This window comes from Bos javanicus, chromosome 18, assembly GCF_032452875.1.
Source record: "Bos javanicus breed banteng chromosome 18, ARS-OSU_banteng_1.0, whole genome shotgun sequence".
Classification (NCBI taxonomy): domain Eukaryota; kingdom Metazoa; phylum Chordata; class Mammalia; order Artiodactyla; family Bovidae; genus Bos; species Bos javanicus.
In genome coordinates, this window is record NC_083885.1 from 20,235,811 (window position 1) to 20,256,002 (window position 20,192).

At 40.3% G+C, this 20,192-nt stretch overlaps 1 long non-coding RNA gene across 1 annotated transcript; it reads left to right on the forward strand.

The window, feature by feature from the left end:
• The first annotated feature begins 12 nt into the window (after positions 1-12).
• LOC133230164 (uncharacterized) lies at positions 13-15,859 on the forward strand. The gene is made up of 3 exons (XR_009730768.1): positions 13-185; positions 8,848-8,957; positions 15,594-15,859. It is a non-coding gene; the product is annotated as an uncharacterized LOC133230164 (long non-coding RNA).
• The last annotated feature ends 4,333 nt before the right edge of the window (positions 15,860-20,192 follow it).

A 20,192-nucleotide genomic window follows, 5' to 3' on the forward strand; every position in this document is an offset into this window, starting at 1 on the left:
GGTAGCTAGGTTCCAAGGATCCCAAGAAAGCCAGCTGAATGTTATATTGCCTTTTGGGATGTAGCATCAGAAATCTCAGAGCATGATTTCCACTCATCATAAGGCCACTCACTCAGGTTAAGGGAGGGAGAATGGCCCTACATCTCAAATGGAGCAGGATCAAATTCGCATTGTAAGAAGAGCAGGTAGGAGTGGAGATACTACTGCAGTAATCTCTGGAAAACAAAATGTGTCTCAGCTTCTCTGGGGAAGTTTCACAGTTCTGTGTACTGTCATCAGTGAGCTCAGCATCTATTGCTAGTGTTCTTTTGTGTCTGATTTAAACTCAGCTTCTAAGAGGGAGAGTCTGATTGGCCTGAACTGTGTCATGTGGCTTCCCATGGTCTTTAGATCGGAAGGTGTGATGGGGATGCCCTCTGGGATCACAGGACATGAGAGAGGTCAGTTCTGCAAAGGAAGAAGTACTGAGTAGGTCAGAACAACTTATGTCCACTCCCCCTACTTAATGCTCAGTTTAAAGGTCACTTCTGAAGGAGGCTGTCCCTGAATCTCTTCTTATTCAAGAATGCATCTCTGCCTTGAGCTATCTCATATAAAATCTTCATTAGTTTGCTAGAGCTACTGTAACAAAGTACCACAGACGAGTGGCTTCAGCTACAAACATGGATTGTCCCACAGTTCTGGGGACTAGAAATCTAAGATCAAGGTCACTCAGGTTGGTTTCTACTGAGAAAGAATCTGTACCGTGCCTCTCCTCTAGCTTCTGGACGTTGGGTGGCAAACTTTGAAGTTTTAGATGCATCATCTAAACTGTGAAGCTTGTAGATGCATCATCCTGATCTCCAACTTCATGTTCACCTGGCATTACCCCTAATCTCGTGTCTGTTAAAATTCCTCTTAAAATAAGAACACCCGCCATATTGGATAAGAGGGACATTTTACTTCAGTATGATCGCATCCTAATTATAACTTCAGAGCTTCAGTGACTTTAAAAGGTCACATTCTCGGGGCTTCAGAATGAAGCTAGGACTTCAACATGTGAATTTCGGAGGGATGTAATCCAACCAATAGCAAATTTATATCGAGAGAAGCAAAGCAAATAATTTTTCAAACACACATAAACATGTATTTATCCATGGCAAATAGATGGGGAAACAGTGGAAACAGTGTCGGACTTTATTTTTCTGGGCTCCAAAATCACTGCAGATGGTGACTGCAGCCATGAAATTAAAAGACGCTTACTCCTTGGAAGAAAAGTTATGACCAACCTAGATAGCATATTGAAAAGCAGAGACATTACTTTGCCAACAAAGGTCCATCTAGTCAAGGCTATGGTTTTTCCAGTGGTCATGTATGGATGTGAGAGTTGGACTGTGAAGAAAGCTGAGCACTGAAGAATTGATGCTTTTGACTTGTGGTGTTGGAGAAGACTCTTGAGAGTCCTTTGGACTGCAAGGAGATCCAACCAGTCCATTCTAAAGGAGATCAGCCCCGGGATTTCTTTGGAGGGAATTATGCTGAAGCTGAAACTCCAGTACTTTGGCCACCTCATGCGAAGAGTTGACTCATTGGAAAAGACTCTGATGCTGGGAGGGATTGGGGGCAGGAGGAGAAGGGGACGACAGAGGATGAGATGGCTGGATGGCATCACTGACTCGATGGACATGAGTCTGGGTGAACTCCGGGAGTTGGTGATGGACAGGGAGGCCTGGCGTGCTGCGATTCATGGGGTCGCAAAGAGTCAGACACGACTGAGCAACTGAACTGAACTGAACAGAACCTAGTCAGGTTTAAACCTTTTCCCATATTTGTTTCATATTTTTTGTGAGGAAACAAAACGTTATGGAGTTGAAGTCGCTGAGTATCCCTCCCCAGTTCCATCCCCCTCTCTCCCTCCCCAGAAGTCAACATCATGAGGAATTTGTATGCATCATTTCTATGGATGTTTTAACATCTGAAAAGGACCTAATATGAGAGAATCCAATATGCAATATTTTGAAATTTTTAAAAACTTTAAATGATTTCAGTCTCTTTGTGCCCTGTTAAGATTTATTGATGTGAATACATATAGCCTTCATTCATTTTTATCTACTGTATAACATTCTATTCTATGAATGTAAAATAATATATTCATACATAAAGGCCATTTAGGTTGTTTCCACAAATTACACTGAAACAAACCCTCTTGGACTGGTCTCCATGAGCATCCAAGTAGGAGTTTCTCTAGAGTGCCTGTACATCTTCAACTTTTCTAAATTTTGCCAAGTTGCACTTCAAAATGGTGATCCCATTTTATACCCCTACTGATGATATCTGAGAGTTGCCAGGCTCTCTCTCTCCACTGACACTTGATATCATCAGAGATTAGAACATTTGTCAAATGTATAATGGTTTTAATTTGATTTGTCTTTCCCTGATAATTCTGGAGGTTGAACAGCTTTTCATGTATTTTCTGACCATCTATATTTCAACCTGTTTATCATTAATCTTATCCAGTCAACATTCTTTGCTCTTTAGACTTTCTGGATAGGAAAGGTGCATTGACAATATCATCTCATTCTCTCTTATGCCCATTCTCTCCTCTAGTGTCCACAGTTCTTCCCCCTTTTTTCCTCAGATCTCACCTCAGAGTCTTACCTAGTATTTCCCAAAGTATATTTCTCAGGATTTAAATCCTTGAAATAGCTCACAACAAAAGGGATCTGTGATCAATTAAGTTTGGGGGAAAATTGCATGCTATACACTGTACATTTGGCATGTTAAAGGCCCTGAAAGGTCCTGCTGAGAGAAACCTGTTAAACTTTCTCACACCCAATGCTTCTCGTTTAAGTACGGGGTCTTCTTTTGAGTAAAACTTATGATCATCTTGTAAAACTAGTATTTTCTTGAATAAACACCCTTGGATTATTGCAAAATTTTGATTAATTTCCAGAGCTCTAAAAAAGCTGGTTTAGTCAATTTTCTCTATGTTACTTTTTTGCCCCATTGCTTTTATAGAAGAGCAGATTTCTGGATTCCTACCTTTTTGGAAGTCTCGCCTTTGAGAAAAAATATGTTCAGACACACTTGGACTAATGCTCACTTCTCCTTTCTGTGATACCATCCATCAAAACTACATTTCTTTATTCTTCTCTTCTCAAATCTCTTTCCATTCAGGGTCTCTCTTCAATCATTTTGGGCCTCCAGGTAGCTTCCTAGTGTCCACACAAAATGACTGTAATTATGCAGAAAAGTAATACATGGTTTTCTCTTTTCTAATTGTATTATAAAGTTCAATATTTAAAATTTTTTTATTAAGTTTATTTACTTTTTTTAAAGTTCAATACTTTTTAACACACTGGTTGTATATTCCCAGTGTTTGTTAATAAGTGAGCTATTGGACTTCAGGAAACATTTTCCTGTAGAAACAACTTTTTACAACAGAGTTGATCAAACTTTTATGTGCACGTAGAATCACCTGGGGGCCTGGTTAAATAGCAGATTCTGATTCAGTAAGCCTGGGAGGGAGGGGGCCTGTGGGTCTGCATTTCTAAGTGGAATACCCATGGATCACAATTTGGGTAGCCAAATTCTATAAGGCTGTTCACCATGCAAGTATTTCCTCTATGGGAAAATGCACTAGGTTCTTCTTCTTTTTTTAATTTATATATTTGGCTATGCTCGGTCTTCGTTGCTGCAAGAGATTTCTCTAGTTGTGGTGAGTGGGGGCTACTTTCTGGTAGCGGTTCATGGGCTTCTCACTGCAGTGGCTTCTCTTCTTGTGGCGCACTGGCTCTAGGGCACACGGGCACAGTGGGTGGCACAGGTGCTTCGTTAACCCGCAGCAGGTGGGACCTTCCCAGACCAGGAATCAAACCCATGTTTCCTACACTGGTAGGTGGATTCTTTACCTCTGAGCCACCAGGGAAGCCCTGCACTAAGTTCTAATGTGGGGACAATGTGTTCCTGAAATACCAGTTACAGGGACAATACATGGGGGAAAAAAGCTTCAGATTGCCATCAAAACTACAGGTCATCCATGACAGAGGTTAAGAAGACTTGTATGGGTTGCTGTGTGAACCAATATTTGGGTGGTCTTAATGCAAGAATTGCAGTATTTGTAGCTGATTTTCACATTCACGTGAATGTGCTTCTTGGGAATCATTCCATCCAGCAAGGCCCAGCTCTGTGGTGAAATAAGCAGTATCTTGTGCACACCAATGTTCTCAGACCCTCTGGCATGGTGCTAAGAGGAGCTGAAAGTGGGCTGAAGGTTTGATTTCCCAGATTGGGATATCTGATGCCCTGGTGGTCCAGTGGCTAAGATTTCACCTGCTAGTGTAGGACACACGGGTTTGATCCCTGGTCCAGGGGGATCCCACGTGCCGCAGAGCAACCAAGCCCGTGCGGTGCAACTACCGAGACAGCGCGCTGCAGCCACTGCAATTCCAATCCTCTAGAGCCCGTGCTCCACAAGAGAAGCCACCACAATGAGAAGCCCTCGCACTGCAACTAGAGAGGGCCCCACTCGCCACAACTAGCAGTTAAGACCTAGCACAGTCAAAAAAGTGAAATAGGGTAGTAGGCTCTCCACTGACCTTAGAATAAACCCCCAAGCCCTGTTCATGGGCTGCCACATCCTCTCTGACCCCTGCCTGTCTCTTTGACCTTCTCCTCTACCAGCCCCTCCTTTGTTTGTGGCATTTGGACCCCCTGGGCTTTCTCTGTGCTCCTCAAATATCTTAAACTTTCACCTTTAAAAAGATCCCACTGGTTATTTGTCCTTGCTGTTTCAAGTCCCTAGGGAGATAATGTCCCAGATCTTCACCATGTTGGCTCTCAGCTCAGATGTCCTCTCTCCAGGGAAGCATTTCATGACCTGTCCATCTGCCATTGATTGACTATCCTCATTCTGTTCATTGCACTACTACTAACATAAAATATCATACATATGCATAGAGTGGAAGCTATGTCCTCTTACCAGATTCCTATGCCTGGCTGGGGTGCCTACTCCCTAACTGCTGTGAGTTTTGACTGCTATTGGCCCACTCTGCACCCTTCTCTCAAGGCTCACTCTTTGTCAACAGGAGTCACCCAGCCCAAGGATGTAGAGGACACTATGACAGTAGACACTGACCCTACATGACAGCTTGCAATCAGTGACCAACTCGTTGTTGTTCAGTTGCTAAGTCGTGTCTGATTGTTTGCGACCCCGTGGACTGTAGATTGCCAGGCTCCTCTGTCAAAGGGATTTCCCAGGCAAGAATATTGGAATGGGTTGCCATTTCCTTTCCCAAGGCATCTTCTCAACTCAGGGATCAAATCTGTGTCTCTTGTGTTAGCAGGCTGATTCTTTACCACTGAGCCACCTGGGAAGCCCACACCCAAAACCCCAGGCCTGGTGCAGTGCCTCAGAGGGTGGTCACTCTTGGGGCTATGCAAGCTCTAAGCTTTCCCAGGACCATGTTGAGGCTGGACTCAGCTTTGCTCACCTTCATCTCCTTGCCTCTTCTGGCCTCTATACCTCCTTATTAACTTCCTGTAAGTCTCTTCTATGGTGTCTTAAATAAATCTTCATAAAAAGATGTCCTTTTCTTTATAGGGGACTGGAATGCAAGAGTAGGAAGTCAAGAAACACCTTGGGTAACAGGCAAATTAGGCCTTGGAATATGGAATGAAGCAGGGCAAAGGCTAATAGAGTGTTGCCAAGAGAATGCACTGAGCAAACACCCTCTTCCACCAACACAAGAGAGGACTCTACACATGGGCATCACCAGATGGTCAACACTGAAATCAGATTGATTATATACTTTGCAGCTAAAGATGGAGAAGCTCTATACAGTCAGCAAAAACAAGACCAGGAGCTGACTGTGGCTCAGATCATGAACTCCTTATTGCCAAATTCAGACTTAAATTGAAGAAAGTAGGGAAAACCACTAGACCATTCAGGTATGACCTAAATCAAATCCTTATGATTATACAGTGGAAGTGAGAAATAGATTTAAGGGACTAGATCTGATAGACAGAGTGCCTGATGAACTATGGACGGAGCTTCATGACATTGTACAGGAGATAGGGATCAAACCATCCCCATGGAAAAGAAATGCAAAAAAGCAAAATGGCTGTCTGGGGAGGCCTTACAAATAGCTGTGAAAAGAAGAGAAGCGAAAAGCAAAGGAGAAAAGGAAAGATAAAAACATCTGAATGCAGAGTTCCAAAGAATAGCAAGGAGAGATAAGAAAGCCTTCCTCAGCCATCAGTGCAAAGAAATAGAGGAAAACAACAGAATGGGAAAGACTAGAGATCTCTTCAAGAAAATTAGAGATACCAAGGGGACATTTCATGCAAAGATGGGCTCAATAAAGGATAGAAATGGTATGGACCTAACAGAAACAGAAGATATTAAGAGAAGTGGCAAGAATACACAGAAGAACTGTACAAAAAAGATCTTCATGACCAAGATAATCACAATGGTGTGTTCATTCACCTAGAGCCAGCCATCCTGGAATGTGAAGTCAAGTGGGCCTTAGAGAGCATCACTACGAACAAAGCTAGTGGAGGTGATGGGATTCCAGTGGAGCTATTTGAAATTCTAAAAGATGATGCTGTGAAAGTGCTGCACTCAATATGCCAGCAAATTTGGAAAACTCAGCAGTGGCCACAGGACTGGAAAAGGTCAGTTTTTATTCCAATCCCAAAGAAAGGCAATGCCAAAGAATGTTCAAACTACCGCTCAATTGCACTCATCTCACATGCTAGTAAAGTAATGCTCAAAATTCTCCAAGCCAGGCTTCAGCAATACGTGAACCGTGAACTTCCATATGTTCAAGCTGGTTTTAGAAAAGGCAGAGGAATCAGAGATCAAATTGCCAACATCCGCTGGATCATGGAAAAAGCAAGATAGTTCCAGAAAAACATCTATTTCTGCTTTATTGACTATGCCAAAGCCTTTGACTGTGTGGATCACAATAAACTGTGGAAAATTCTGAAAGAGATGGGAATACCAGACCACCTGATCTGCCTCTTGAGAAACCTGTATGCAGGTCAGGAAGCAACAGTTAAAACTGGACATGGAACAACAGACTGGTTCCAAATAGGAAAAGGAGTATGTCAAGGCTGTATATTGTCACCCCTGCTTATTTAATTTATATGATTTAATTTATATGCAGAGTACATCATGAGAAACCCTGGGCTGGAAGAAGCATAAGCTGGAATCAAGACTGTCGAGAGAAATATCACTAACCTCAGATATGCAGAAGACACCACCCTTGTGGCAGAAAGTGAAGAGGAACTAAAAAGCCTCTTGATGAAAGTGAAAGAGGAGAGTGAAAAAGTTGGCTTAAAGCTCAACATTCAGAAAACGAAGATCATGGTATCCGGTCCCATCACTTCATGGGAAATAGATGGGGAAACAGTGGAAACAGTGTCAGACTTTATTTTTTGGGGGTCCCAAATCACTGCAGATGGTGATTGCAGCCATGAAATTAAAAGATGCTTACTCCTTGGAAGGAAAGTTATGACCAACCTAGACAGCATATTCAAAAGCAGATATACTACTTTGCCAACAAAGGTCCGTCTAGTCAAGGCTATGGTTTTTCCAGTGGTCATGTATGGATGTGAGAGTTGGACTGTGAAGAAGGCTGAATGCCGAAGAATTGATGCTTTTGAACTGTGGTGTTGGAGAAGACTCTTGAGAATCCCTTGGACTGCAAGGAGATCCAACCAGTCCATTCTGAAGGAGATCAGTCCTGGGTGTTCATTGGAAGGACTGATGCTAAAGCTGAAACTCCAATACTTCGGCCACCTCATGCGAAGAGTTGACTCATTGGAAAAGACTCTGATACTGGGAGGGATTGGGGGCAGGAGGAGAAGGGGACGACAGAGGATGAGATGGCTGGATGGCATCACGGACTTAATGGACATGAGTTTGAGTGAACTCTGGGAGTTGGTGTTGGACAGGGAGGCCTGGCGTGCTGCAATTCTTGGGCTTGCAAAGAGTCGGATACAACTCAGTGACTGGATTGAATTGAACTGAAGAATCCTCGTCTCAGACCTTATTGCTAGAGAACTCAACTTGGACAATCTGTTTTCCCCACTAGAGTCTAAACTCTAACCCTCCTCCCTCCATAGGAGGAGAAACTCAGTTTATTTTATTCACCCACATTCTCAGCACAATGCCTATTTCCTAATAGATGCTCAATAAAGAATCACTGAATAAATGCTGAATGAGTAAATCTGGTTTTCCATAATCAGCTTCAGAGTAACCCTAACATTAGGGTTACAATCCACCCATCCACCCAACTCCACAAAAGGATATACTGGGCCGTATTAGAAACACGTGAATATGCCTTCCCGTGAAGTGCACTGCAAATTTGCTTCTCTTATTTTTATCCTTATGAAATGTGAACCCATAAAAAGCTGGGGGTGGGGTGGAGATGTCAAATCCCACCCCACAATACGCCTCCTTCAAGTATCTGATTACACAAAGTCCTCAAAGAATATGATTAATGTAACTAAGCCATATTCACACTCTGACATTCTTCCCAGCCAAACACATATTTTAACCTCACCCAGTCCCTTTCAACAAATAAGCTGTTTTGAAAATGATTTCCAGGGCGATGTCTGTTGCCATAGGAATGACATTAAATGAAAAGGACAGAAAATATAGAGGGTGATAAACTGCTTGCTTGGATGACACACTTGACTTGGAAGCCTGTGTTCAAATGAGGCATACATGCCAAGATTTTTATGAAAGACAAAATTAAAATGTATCACTATCAAGCTGTAACTGACAAGGTATTGTGTGGTGGGCTGTTAACATACTGCTCCATATATTCATTGTTTGTCATTTTACTGGCCCTGACAAAGGTCTCTCGGTGCTGTAAATCACACCATTAAATCTGCCACGAGCAACAGAGGCTGTTGGAAAGAAGAGAAAGAAAACGTGGTGATGAATCTCGGTTTCTGATACACGCCGGGTGAGCGATCCTGTCTTCCAAGGAGACTTCTCCCTTTGGGCTGACACTTTTATAAGTGTCAGATTGTTGGCTTTTGACCCCTTGAAAAGAGAAAAAAAAAGAAAAAGAACAGAGAAAGCTTGGTCCCTCCCCCTACTCTGTTTCCAATTGCATCTAATTCTGCTGTTTAAGAAACATGCCCAGAAACTACTCCCCACCCCAGCCCAATGTATGCTTTTTGGGGGTGCAAGATCTCAGAGACTCTGGGGTGCCCTGTGGCTGGCGCTCTGCTAGAGCTGGCTTTTGTTGGTTACATGGGGGTGTGCTTGGCTTGTTGCTGTTTAGTCGGTTAAGTCATGTCCGACTCTTTTGCGACCCCATGGACTGTAGCCCACCAGGTTTCTCTGTCCATGGGATTTCCCAGGCAAGAAAACTGGAGTGGATTGCCATTTCCTTTTCAGGGCAATCTTCCTGAACCAGGGATTGAATCTGTATCTCCTGCATTGGCAGGCGGATTCTTTACCACCGAAGACCATGCATGGGTTACCACGAGACTTTTCTCTACACTGGTTAAGACGTGTTTGTCCTGGAACTGGTAAATTTATAGTTTCTTCACACCTGCAGCTGCAGACCAAATGTGATGTGTGACACCAGTGACTGCAGAACAAGATATCAAGCAACTTGGTACTGTCTCTTGGCTTCGCTGAGCCTCAGAAGTCTTGACTTCTTGACCTGCCCCTTTCTCTTCTTTCCAGATGCTGATGACACAGAAACATTGCCTAGAAGCTGGCCAGTCTGAGTGCTAGGGTCTGGGGAAAGTTGAAAAGTAAATCAAGATCTAAGTTGGAATCATAACTTCAAGGCAATGAGATGTGTGATTGGGCAAGTTACTAAATCTCTGTGGACCATAGTTTTCCTCATCTGTTTAGAAAAAGGGGGTGTTGGATTTCAATTACTTCTAAATTGTCTTCCAGGTCCAGTTTAGGGACCTGGAAGACAATTAAGGGACCAAGAGAGGCTGTCTGGGCCATTTGACTGCCTCTGGCAAAGGCTTGTCTGTATTATCCAGAATACATCTCAATCAGGGGAGAGTCTAAATGAAGGACAATCAGGCAATGTGGTATTCTCGAAGGGGAAAAAAGGATAAGAAAAAATACTACCTCCAGCATCTAAACTTGGGAGTGGGAAGATGAGAATTCAATCACGGGTTTGGAGTGGGAACAGTGTTTTCAAGATTCATTAACTATGACAGAGCTCCCTGCCAGTACTTCTCTGTAATATCTGCATTTATTTTTATAACACAAATGGATATTTTAGAGTTTAAAAGATCAGACAGCTTTCATCTACACACTTTGGTGCAGAATATTTTTTCCCAAAATCTTCTCTGCTAAGAACCACCTTTATGCTGTTTGAGGATCACCTTGTACAAAAATTAAGAGGGTTTTTAACATTTTTGAAACATATAATTTTTGTTTTGTTCAGAATTCTGTACATACAGGCTTCAGATTGAGCAACCTATATATTGAGTTTGTAATAATCCTATAATTATAGATTTGAGAGAATGTTAAAATTGCTTATAATTGGGAAAAGTCTGACCGGTGAACCGTGCCATCCTTTCATCGACTCCCTGTTATAAGCAAGCCCCACCCTAGCCTTCAAACTGCTTGGAGAAGCTCTTTTAAGATGCTCTTGTGATAAGAATAGACAAATAGCAAAGTGTGAAGTTTATATTTGGAGTTTATCCCTAGGCCTTGGTTCTGTTTCTGTAGTTAATACTGATTTGCCACTTTTCCAACGGAGTTAATCAGTGCTGGCTACTTAAGAGACCAGGTTCTAGAATCTGCCGTAGTTGAAGTCACAGCTCTATCGTTTCCTTGCTGTGTGACTTTGGGGGAGTCATTTCACCTTTCTGAGGTTTATTTTTCTCATCTCTAAGATATGGTTATTATGATTCAATGAGATAAAGCATGCTATACTTGATTTACTACGTAACAGGGGCATGATGAATTTAAATACCATTAGTTACTATTATTATTCACTGTAATTCTAGAAAATTCATGCAATGTTTCAAAACTTTGATCTGTTCCACCTATAAAAAAATAATGATACATATGCTGTCAGTTTTACAAGACTGATATTAAGTCAGCTGTAAAAACAGGACTCAAAGCAATTTGACATTTATGAAGTATAGATTAAAATAAAGAAGTAATGATTATTTTGATTTTATTTGGTCTTGTGTTCCAGACCAAGAAATCTTCAAGTGAGATAGAATGACAGCTTTAGTTATCACCAGATTCCTTGAAATTTTTTGAACATCATCAGATCAGATCAGTTCAGTCGCTCAGTCGTGTCTGACTCTTTGTGACCCCATGAATCACAGCACGCCAGGCCTCCCTGTCCATCACCAACTCCCGGAGTTCACTCAGACTCACGTCATAAAGTACTAAGAGAAAAAAAATAAGTTACATCTAATATCCACAGCATTGGTCAATTAACAAAAGCTTGAATCTATGGTCTTTTTCCTTGTCAATTGTGGACAATTTTGTACTGAAAAGTTAAAAGAGATCTTGTATGTTAGTAGGAAAAGACCCAGATGTGTGACGTTTCTAATCCTTATGCAAATTAAAACTATTAATATTTTCCCACGCTTAAGAAAGCTCCATCAAGAAAGATTATCTAAACCTATTTCACAGCATTGAAATATTCAAATATATTTAGAAAAATAGAGGATTCAAATTTATTTTCTATTTTAAAAAGTCAAATTCATATCTATTTAGACCTTTTTAAAAAACCAATAAGAGATGAACATGTCAAAAGAAAAAAAAGTGTGCAAAAGGATATATATTGGGTTGGCAAAAAGTTTTGAATGAACTCTTTAGCCAACTCAATAATAAGCCAAAGGAAATACACGTAACGGATATACTCACAGATAGTCAAAGAAATAAAAGTGAACATGGGGATGCAATTTTTTTCTCTTACCATTTTGGCAGAGTAGAGTGAGTGATGAGGCTGTCCAGGTCCGTGAGAGTTGACGGGAATAAGAATCTCATATGGTCTATCACTAGTGCAGTTACCTCTGGGTGGTGACATTAAAGATGATCTTGATATCATTCTTTGAACTCGGATATTCTCCAAAGATTTTTAAAAGATTCTCTGTGATAACCTAGAGGGGTGGGGTGAAGGGAGTGGGAGACAGTTCCAAGAGGAAGGGGATATATGTGCACTTATGGCTGATTCACATTGTTGTATGGCAAAACCAACACAATGTTGTTAAGCAATTATCCTCCAATTAAAAATGCAACTTAAAAAAAAATAACTACTAACCAGCAAAAAAAAAAATGTTATGGTATTTTTCATTCATATATAAAATACAATTAACATATAACAAAATAAAGAGAAATATATATGCTTGTAAAAAAAAAGATGCATTTATTTTATGGTGAGGAAAAAAATCATAAAATTATTTTAATTTTCAAAAAGCATCCTAAAATGTATTTGATAATATTATATAAGTAGAATATTGATTCATAATTTTGTTTTCTAGCTTTTCAATGGCCTACTTCCTGTGCGGAGTTTTAGTTGAGTTAGAGATGTTTGGATGAATGTAGAGTCCTCATTCATCTCATACTGTCCCATTTCTCACTGTGGTTGGTTCTTTAATATCCTAAAATTTATAAGCCTCCATAGAGTTACTTTCATGTTAATTTACTTAGAATTTCCTTGAAGATGAAGTTATGTCCATCAACAGAATTAATTAAGTACCAAGAACAATTTTGCCTTATTTATATTTTAAGGAAAAATAGAGTCAAAATGTAAAAAGTTCCTATTGGGAAAAGGCTGGGTCACATACTTAATTTCAGGGGCAGAAAAGACTAGGGGAAAATTCAGTTATGAATTGGAGGCTGATTCAGTTATGATAATCTCTCCATTTGGTGGTTTAACTTCATGCACATTAATTTTCTATTCACATATAGCCCAGTTGACATAGATGCAGGAGTAAAACAGGAGGGGGCTGTTCCATGTGGTCATTCAAGGGCCCAGGCTGATGGAGGCTATACCATCTTTATCACGAGGAATCCAAGGATGTCCACAACCAGGCATGAGGAGAGGGCAGAAGACCTCTCAGGCAGTTTCATGGGCCAAGCTTAGCAATGGCCATTCTGCCTGCACTCCCCAGTTATTGGAGTATTTGTCTCCTGACCACACCCCACTACAAGAGAGGGGTACTGATCATTGTAGTTTGTCCATGTGCCAGGAAGAAAGGGAATTAAGTGTGATGAACAGCAAACCACTCTGCCCCATCTCTAATATCTGGTATGTTTCATCAGGCTATTCAAGGCATTTGTGACGGTCCGAGGACTCAAATCAGTTTTCCTTCCCACTAGGGGTTTCAGACGTTTTCTCCCAGTTTTTGATCATTCCCTCTCTCCTCTTCCCTGATTGGCCCTGATCTGGTGTCACTGTTCACAGACATTTATTTCGTGAATGCATGCCCTAAACCTTTTCTCCCAACTTGCCCTGTCATTTTGGATACCTTCTATCTGAGTAGCAATGTCACAACAGTAGCTCCTCTTTGTAAAATACTTTCACGTGCTGCCTTTAGACACATGATGTGCTGTTCCAGGAGGACATCAGGACAAACCTAAAAAACAAGTAATAATACCTTCATGAATGAGGACCTAGGCATAGAGGTATATGATACATCAGTGACTGATCCCATAAAATTCACAAAGGGCAGAACTAGTAAATGAACTTCAACCTTTCTAATTCCAAATAACTTCTACTCTGCAACACTGCCTCCCAGCCCCTACTCTCAATTCTAGTTTCTGGAGATTACCTCTTTTCTCCACGATTTTCCTTGTTCTGCTTAGCTGTCTTTACACCTGCATTGACTCTAATACCTACCTGTAACTTTTCAGCTGAAAGATCTCTGAAGGCCAAATGCCTTAGTGCTTCACAAGGTGCCTTGTTCAGTCATTTTTGTAACCTCTGGCTTCTCTCCTGTCAGTGTGCGTGACTCAATTCTACAAAGGTTTATAGTGATCCTGCTGTAATGGTTAACAGCGTTGACTGAGTGCGTACGGTGTGCCAGGACTCTGCTTCATGTTTCACATGAATCGTCTAAAATGATCCTTCAAATCACCTGGTGAGGGTGGGGGGTTGAGGAGGTGTGTAGGTAGCCACTATTCTCAACTCCATTTTACAGGTGGAAAAACTGAGATTCATGGGAGTTTCTTGCCCAAGTTTGTCCATCACAAGCCAATTTTAGAATCCAGGCCTTTCATCTTCAAAGCCACTGATCCTGGCGGTTTTCCATCTTCTGTGGGGTGTGGCTAATGTTAGGGTAGGAGAATTATCCACCTGGATCAGAAGTGCACACTGGTCTTAGCAATTCATAAAACACACATTTATACTTGTACAGAAATACTTGTCCCCCCCTACCCCACCCAGGACATCAAGCAAACCCTGCTTAGGAGGGATTCAGATATAGCATCACATGGCCTCTTGTTTTCATATGTAGTCAGATACTCAAATCAGTTCAAACTTCTTTTCGTGGAAAACTATTTTCTGTATAGTATAATTTTCCATAGTTCTCAATGCAGTGGTGAAATTGGATCTGCCCATCACCTGCATTTATTTTCTTTTCCCAGGCAATTTTGAAAGAGGAGTAAAAGATCTTTTTTTTTTCTTTTAATGTTAATCTTCAAAATTCTTCTGGGGCATATAATCCTGAAGTCAGCTTAACTGCAACCAATACTGAGTTTTCATTTTTTCACAAGCAAACAAAAACAACCAGCAGAAAGATAATTGACCAGTGTAAATTCCTTTCTGCTGATCCCTTTTATATAAAAACATATTTTTTTGATCTTTTGTTTTTAGTCGTATGAAGTATTGAGAGCTACATTTTGAAGAGAAGTAGGTTTTCTATACAACATAAGGAAATTACATAGAATGGGGTTTGGGAGTGCCATTCTATTTTTACTCATCTGTAATACATTTGCTGTATTTTTTTGGCCTGTGCTTAAAGAAGGCAGCACACAAGGCTATTCTAAGGAAGTACATCTAAATATAAGAGCAAACTTAATTGCTTAATTTCTTTAAAAAAGGAAGCTGTCAAATGAGCACATTACTAAAGCAACTTCCGAATTATCACATTTTAAAGGTGTCTCGATAGCTTGGGTAACTTCTGGCATAAATATTACATAGATATTTCTCATCAATTTAAATCAGCCAGTTTGATAGGATGCAAAATCCCATGAGCTTTCATTTTTGTCTTCGTATTGACTGAAAAAGTGAAATATAATTAGAAGCTCTGAAATCAGGCAGCTCTCTTACCTATATTCTGTATAAAATTTCATTTAAAAGCACAAAAGCTTTGAAAGCATCTTCTTACAATCATCAATGGCCATTTGTTGCAAGACTTAAGCAGAATCTTGACCCAAATGTCAAGATTTTTATCCCTTTATTTTTTAGTGTTCTTGTTGAACAGAGATCAGTGGAGAGTTGTTAGGAAACACGCTAAAGGAAACAAATGCTAAGCAGGCATTTTTGCTAGAAAAATCTCTCCTATTAGAAAAGTCCCTCCAGTCAGAGGAACTTCACGTGAAACATCCCTCTGCTCACGGAGTCTAACAGCAGAATCCTTCTTTCTCACAGGTGATTTCTCTCCCAGCTCCAAATGAGAGACCTTTCTGTGCTCTGCCAAGACCTGTCATCTGGGAACTCTGCTACCTAGATCTACAAGAAAATCAGAGCGTCTTGATTTGATCAACAAACGTGTTATATTTCTTACCTGGTAGATAGGCTTTGGGGCTTAAACATTCTGTAGGTAAGGTTTCAAGGAATAGACCCAAACATAGCAGTGAATCCAAAAAGCCAGGAGGATCAAGATGGTACTGAAAATAAAAATGTAAGAAAGTAAACCTCCTGAGTGTGTAGTTGTTAATCCTACATGGTTGCTGATGATCACTTGCGACAAACCTATTCTTTCCTACTCTAGACACTCCTCAAGGGTCTCTCTTAACAGTGGGGACTTGCCAAAGGAAATCTGAATGGGCTGACACTTGCTCTGTAGAAGTCACCAGATAGAAATTAGAATCAGGGAAAAAGGCGAGATGGTTGATGGTCTGGCAACACGTTTCCTGGTGACAATGTATCCTGAAACTAGTAATTTTAGTATGTGAAAGGAATTCAGCCAAGCTCCAACCTGAAAGACAGCCGTGAATGTTCTCAGCGAGAATCTCAGCAGGGCTACAGTTCCTTGTATTTTAGACCTGGGAATGATCCCCCTGAAATCTTGCCTTCTTTGTCGTCTAATTGGCTGCATCGGTAAATTGCTGGTGGTGAACTTTAAAGGTTATAGAGCAGGAATAGGCTGCAGCTTTACAGGAAGGCAGGTGTGAGGCCATTAAACATGCACTGAATCCCAGTGCTTTTAATCCCACTGACCAATTACTTGAACTTTAACTTGGAGCAAGTAACAGAAAACTGGGTTCCTAGTGTGTCCATGTGTATGTTTTAAATACATATGTGTTGCATATACTATAATTGATCATGAAACATTATTCATATATTTTCTTTCCTCTTTTTCACTTTTTCCTTTGACTTGCTTAAAATTGCTGATATGATTCTACCTTAAAATACTGGAAAATGCTTTTAAAATAACTTCTTAGAGAAGGTTAGTAAGAACTCAAGATTGGATGGAGATTTATACCAGATGAGGCATTTTCACTTCTAGAAATTCAATGTTTTTATATCAAGGATTCATGTGATCCTTTTACTTGAATTAGTTGCTCTAGAAGTATCTGCTTTTCTTTCTACCTCCCTTTAGTTTTAATGCTTCCATGAAAATATATAGAATTTATAAAAACATTCACAACAGAAATCCAATAATCAGTGTTCATTATCTAGTACATATTTAGCATTGTTTAGAAGATAAGGATTCCCTGTAAATAACAGAAGGAACTTTGCTCTCAGTTTGGAGGAGATATATATATATATATATATGTTGAAAATTAATTAGAAATAAGTACAATACAGTATATTATCAATTACCAAGATGAATAAAACACACGTTCAGTACTCTGTGATGTGCAGACTAGATAATTCTGGTAAGCTTTTTAGAGGAGAAGAAATTCAAAAGAAACCTAGCATGATGATGTTTGAACAGAAAGTATGAGATAAGCAGGAATGCCCTTCCTGAAAGGGTAAATAACTCAAGAAATGGAATCCCCTGAAATTTCCTTTTTGTCAGCAAAGGGAGAAGTTTACTTTTTAAAGTCAATTTTAGGAACAAACGAGGCACTGTGGCTTTTTCACCATGGAAAGAAAAAATAAAGGTAGTTGGTTCATTTCTCTCATCAGTAGGGCTGTCTTGTGTTGTAAATCTTGGTTAAAATTTTAGGGTAGGGAAGTATGTGATTTGGAGACCTGTGAATTTCCTGTAAAATAACTATTGAAAAGATAGAGAAGGAAGTCTATAGAAACCTGAAGTTGGCTGGAATTCCCTAAAGGATGTCTTGTTTGCCCCTCAGGTCTAAACTGGAGGCCAAAATAAGACTGGATAGTATGCCCAGTAGAAATCAAGGGGACCCAGCTGAACCCATACCAGTAGATAAAAATATGTCTCTTATAAGAAGGACTGAGGTGTCTAATTAATGCACCATTTCTTCCTCAGCAGTTCAGTTAAAAGAAAGGCCAACAAGAGAGGAAATGCTAGTAGAATATTATAAGCCTTCCTGGCCTTTTAAAGGAAACCAGAGGTAGCTGGATTGTAACAGCAAGCCTGGAAATTGTGGGAAAGCTTGGTTGGTGACTTTAGTCACTAAGTTGTACCCAACTCTTGGGACCCATGGATGGCAGCCCACCAGGCTTCTCTGTCCATGGGATTTCCCCAGGCAAGAATACTGGAGTGGAACATGAGTCAGTTGGTCCTGAGATATGAGTGAGCACCATTCCAAGGGATGGGCGATGGCCTCCGTTGCCCTCAGCTGATCAAAAGGGAGTTGGGTTCAGATCCCTGAATCCAGAGTGGCAGAGATGGGAGCCCCAAGGCATCCAGTGCAGTAATGCAACCAATCCCAGAGAAGCTGGTGGGAGCCCTGGAGAGAGTTCTCTTTTCTTTGTGAAGGGCAGGGCACCCTGGAACAAAATACTTAGGAATAAATCTACCTAAAGAAACAGAAGACCTGTATATAGAAAACTATAAAACATTGATGAAAGAAATCAAAGATGACACAAGTAGATGGAGAAATATACCATGTTCATGGATTGGAAGAATCAATATAGTGAAAAGGAGTATACTACCCAAAGCAATCTATAGATTCAATGCAATTCCTATCAAGCTACCAATGGTATTTTTCACAGAACTAGAACGAATAATGTCACAATTTGTATGGAAATACAAAAAAACCTTCAAATACCCAAGCAATTTTGAGAAAGAAGAATGGAACTGGAGGAATCAACCTGCCTGACTTCAGACTATACTACAAAGCTGCAGTCATCAAGACAGTATGGTACTGGCACAAAGACAGAAATATAGATCAATGGAACAAAATAGAAAGCCCATACATAAATCCACGCACCTATGGACACCTTATCTTTGACAAAGGAGGAAAGAATATACAATGGAGAAAAGACAATCTCTTCAACAAGTGGTGCTGGGGAAACTGGTCAGCCACTTGTAAAAGAATGAAACTAGAACACTTTGTTTTATAACACCATACACAAACATAAACTCAAAATGGATTAAAAATCTAAATGAAAGACCAGAAACTATAAAATTCCTAGAGGAAAACATAGGCAAAAGACTTTCTGACATAAAACAAAGCAGGATCCTCTGTGACCCACCTCCCAGAGTAATGGAAATAAAAGCAAAACTAAACAAGTGGGACCTAATTAAACTTAAAATCTTTTGCACAATGAAGGAAACTATAAGCAAGGTGAAAAGACAGCCTTCAGAATGGGAGAAAATAACAGCAAACAAAGCAACTGACAAAGAATTAATCTCAAAAATATACAAACAACTCACGCAGCTCAATACCAGAAAAATAAATGACCCAATCAAAAAAATGGGCCCAAGAACTAAACAAACATTTCTCCAAATAAGACATACAGATGGCTAACAAACGCATGCTTAACATGCTTAACAGAGAAATGCAAATCAAAACCTCTATGAGGTACCATCTCATGCTAGTCAGAATGGCTGCTATCAAAGTCTACAAACAATAAATGCTGGAGAGAGTGCAAAGAAAAGGGAACCCTCTTACACTGTTGGTGGGAATGCAAACTAGTACATCCACTATGGAGAACAGTGTGGAGATTCCTTAAAAAACTGGAAATAGAACTGCCACACGACCCAGCAATTCCACTGCTGGGCACACAATCTGAGAAAACCAGAATCGAAAGAGACATGTGTATCCCAATGTTCATCGCAGCACTGTTTACAATGGTTACGACATGGAAGCAACCTAGATGTCCATCAGCAGATGAATGGATAAGAAAGCTGTGGTACATATACACAATGGAGTATTACTCAGATATTAAAAAGAATGCATGTGAATCAGTTCTAATGAGGTGGATGAAACTGGAGCCTATTATACAGAGTGAAGTAATTCAGAAAGAAAAACACCAATACAGTATATTAATGCATATATATGGAATTTAGAAAGATGGTAATGATGACCCTATATGCGAGACAGCAAAAGAGAAACAGGTACAAAGAACAGAATTTTGGACTCTGTGGGAGAAGGTGAGGGTTGGATGATTTGAGAGAATAGCATTGAAACATGTATATTATCATATGTGAAATAGATTGCCAGGGCTGGTGCACTGGGATGACCCTTAGGGATGGGATAGGGAGGGAGGTGGGAGGGGGGTTCAGGATGGGAAACACATGTACACCCATGGCTGATTCATGTCAATGTATGGCAAAAATCACTACAATATTGTAAAGTAATTAGCCTCCAATTAAAATAAATTCCCTGGAGAAGGAAATGGCAACCCACTCCAGTATTTTTGCCTGGAGAATCTCATGGACGGAGGAGCCTGGTAGGCTGCAGTCCACGGGGTTGCAAAGAGTCAGACATGACTAAATGATTTCACTTTCACTTCACTTCACTTAAAATAAATTAGTTAATTAAAAAAAATAAAAAGAATACTGGAATGGGTTGCCATTTCCTTCTCCAGGGAATTTTCCTGACCCAGGGTTTGAATCCACATCTCTGAAAGCTTACAACCAATTTTATGATGATCTTT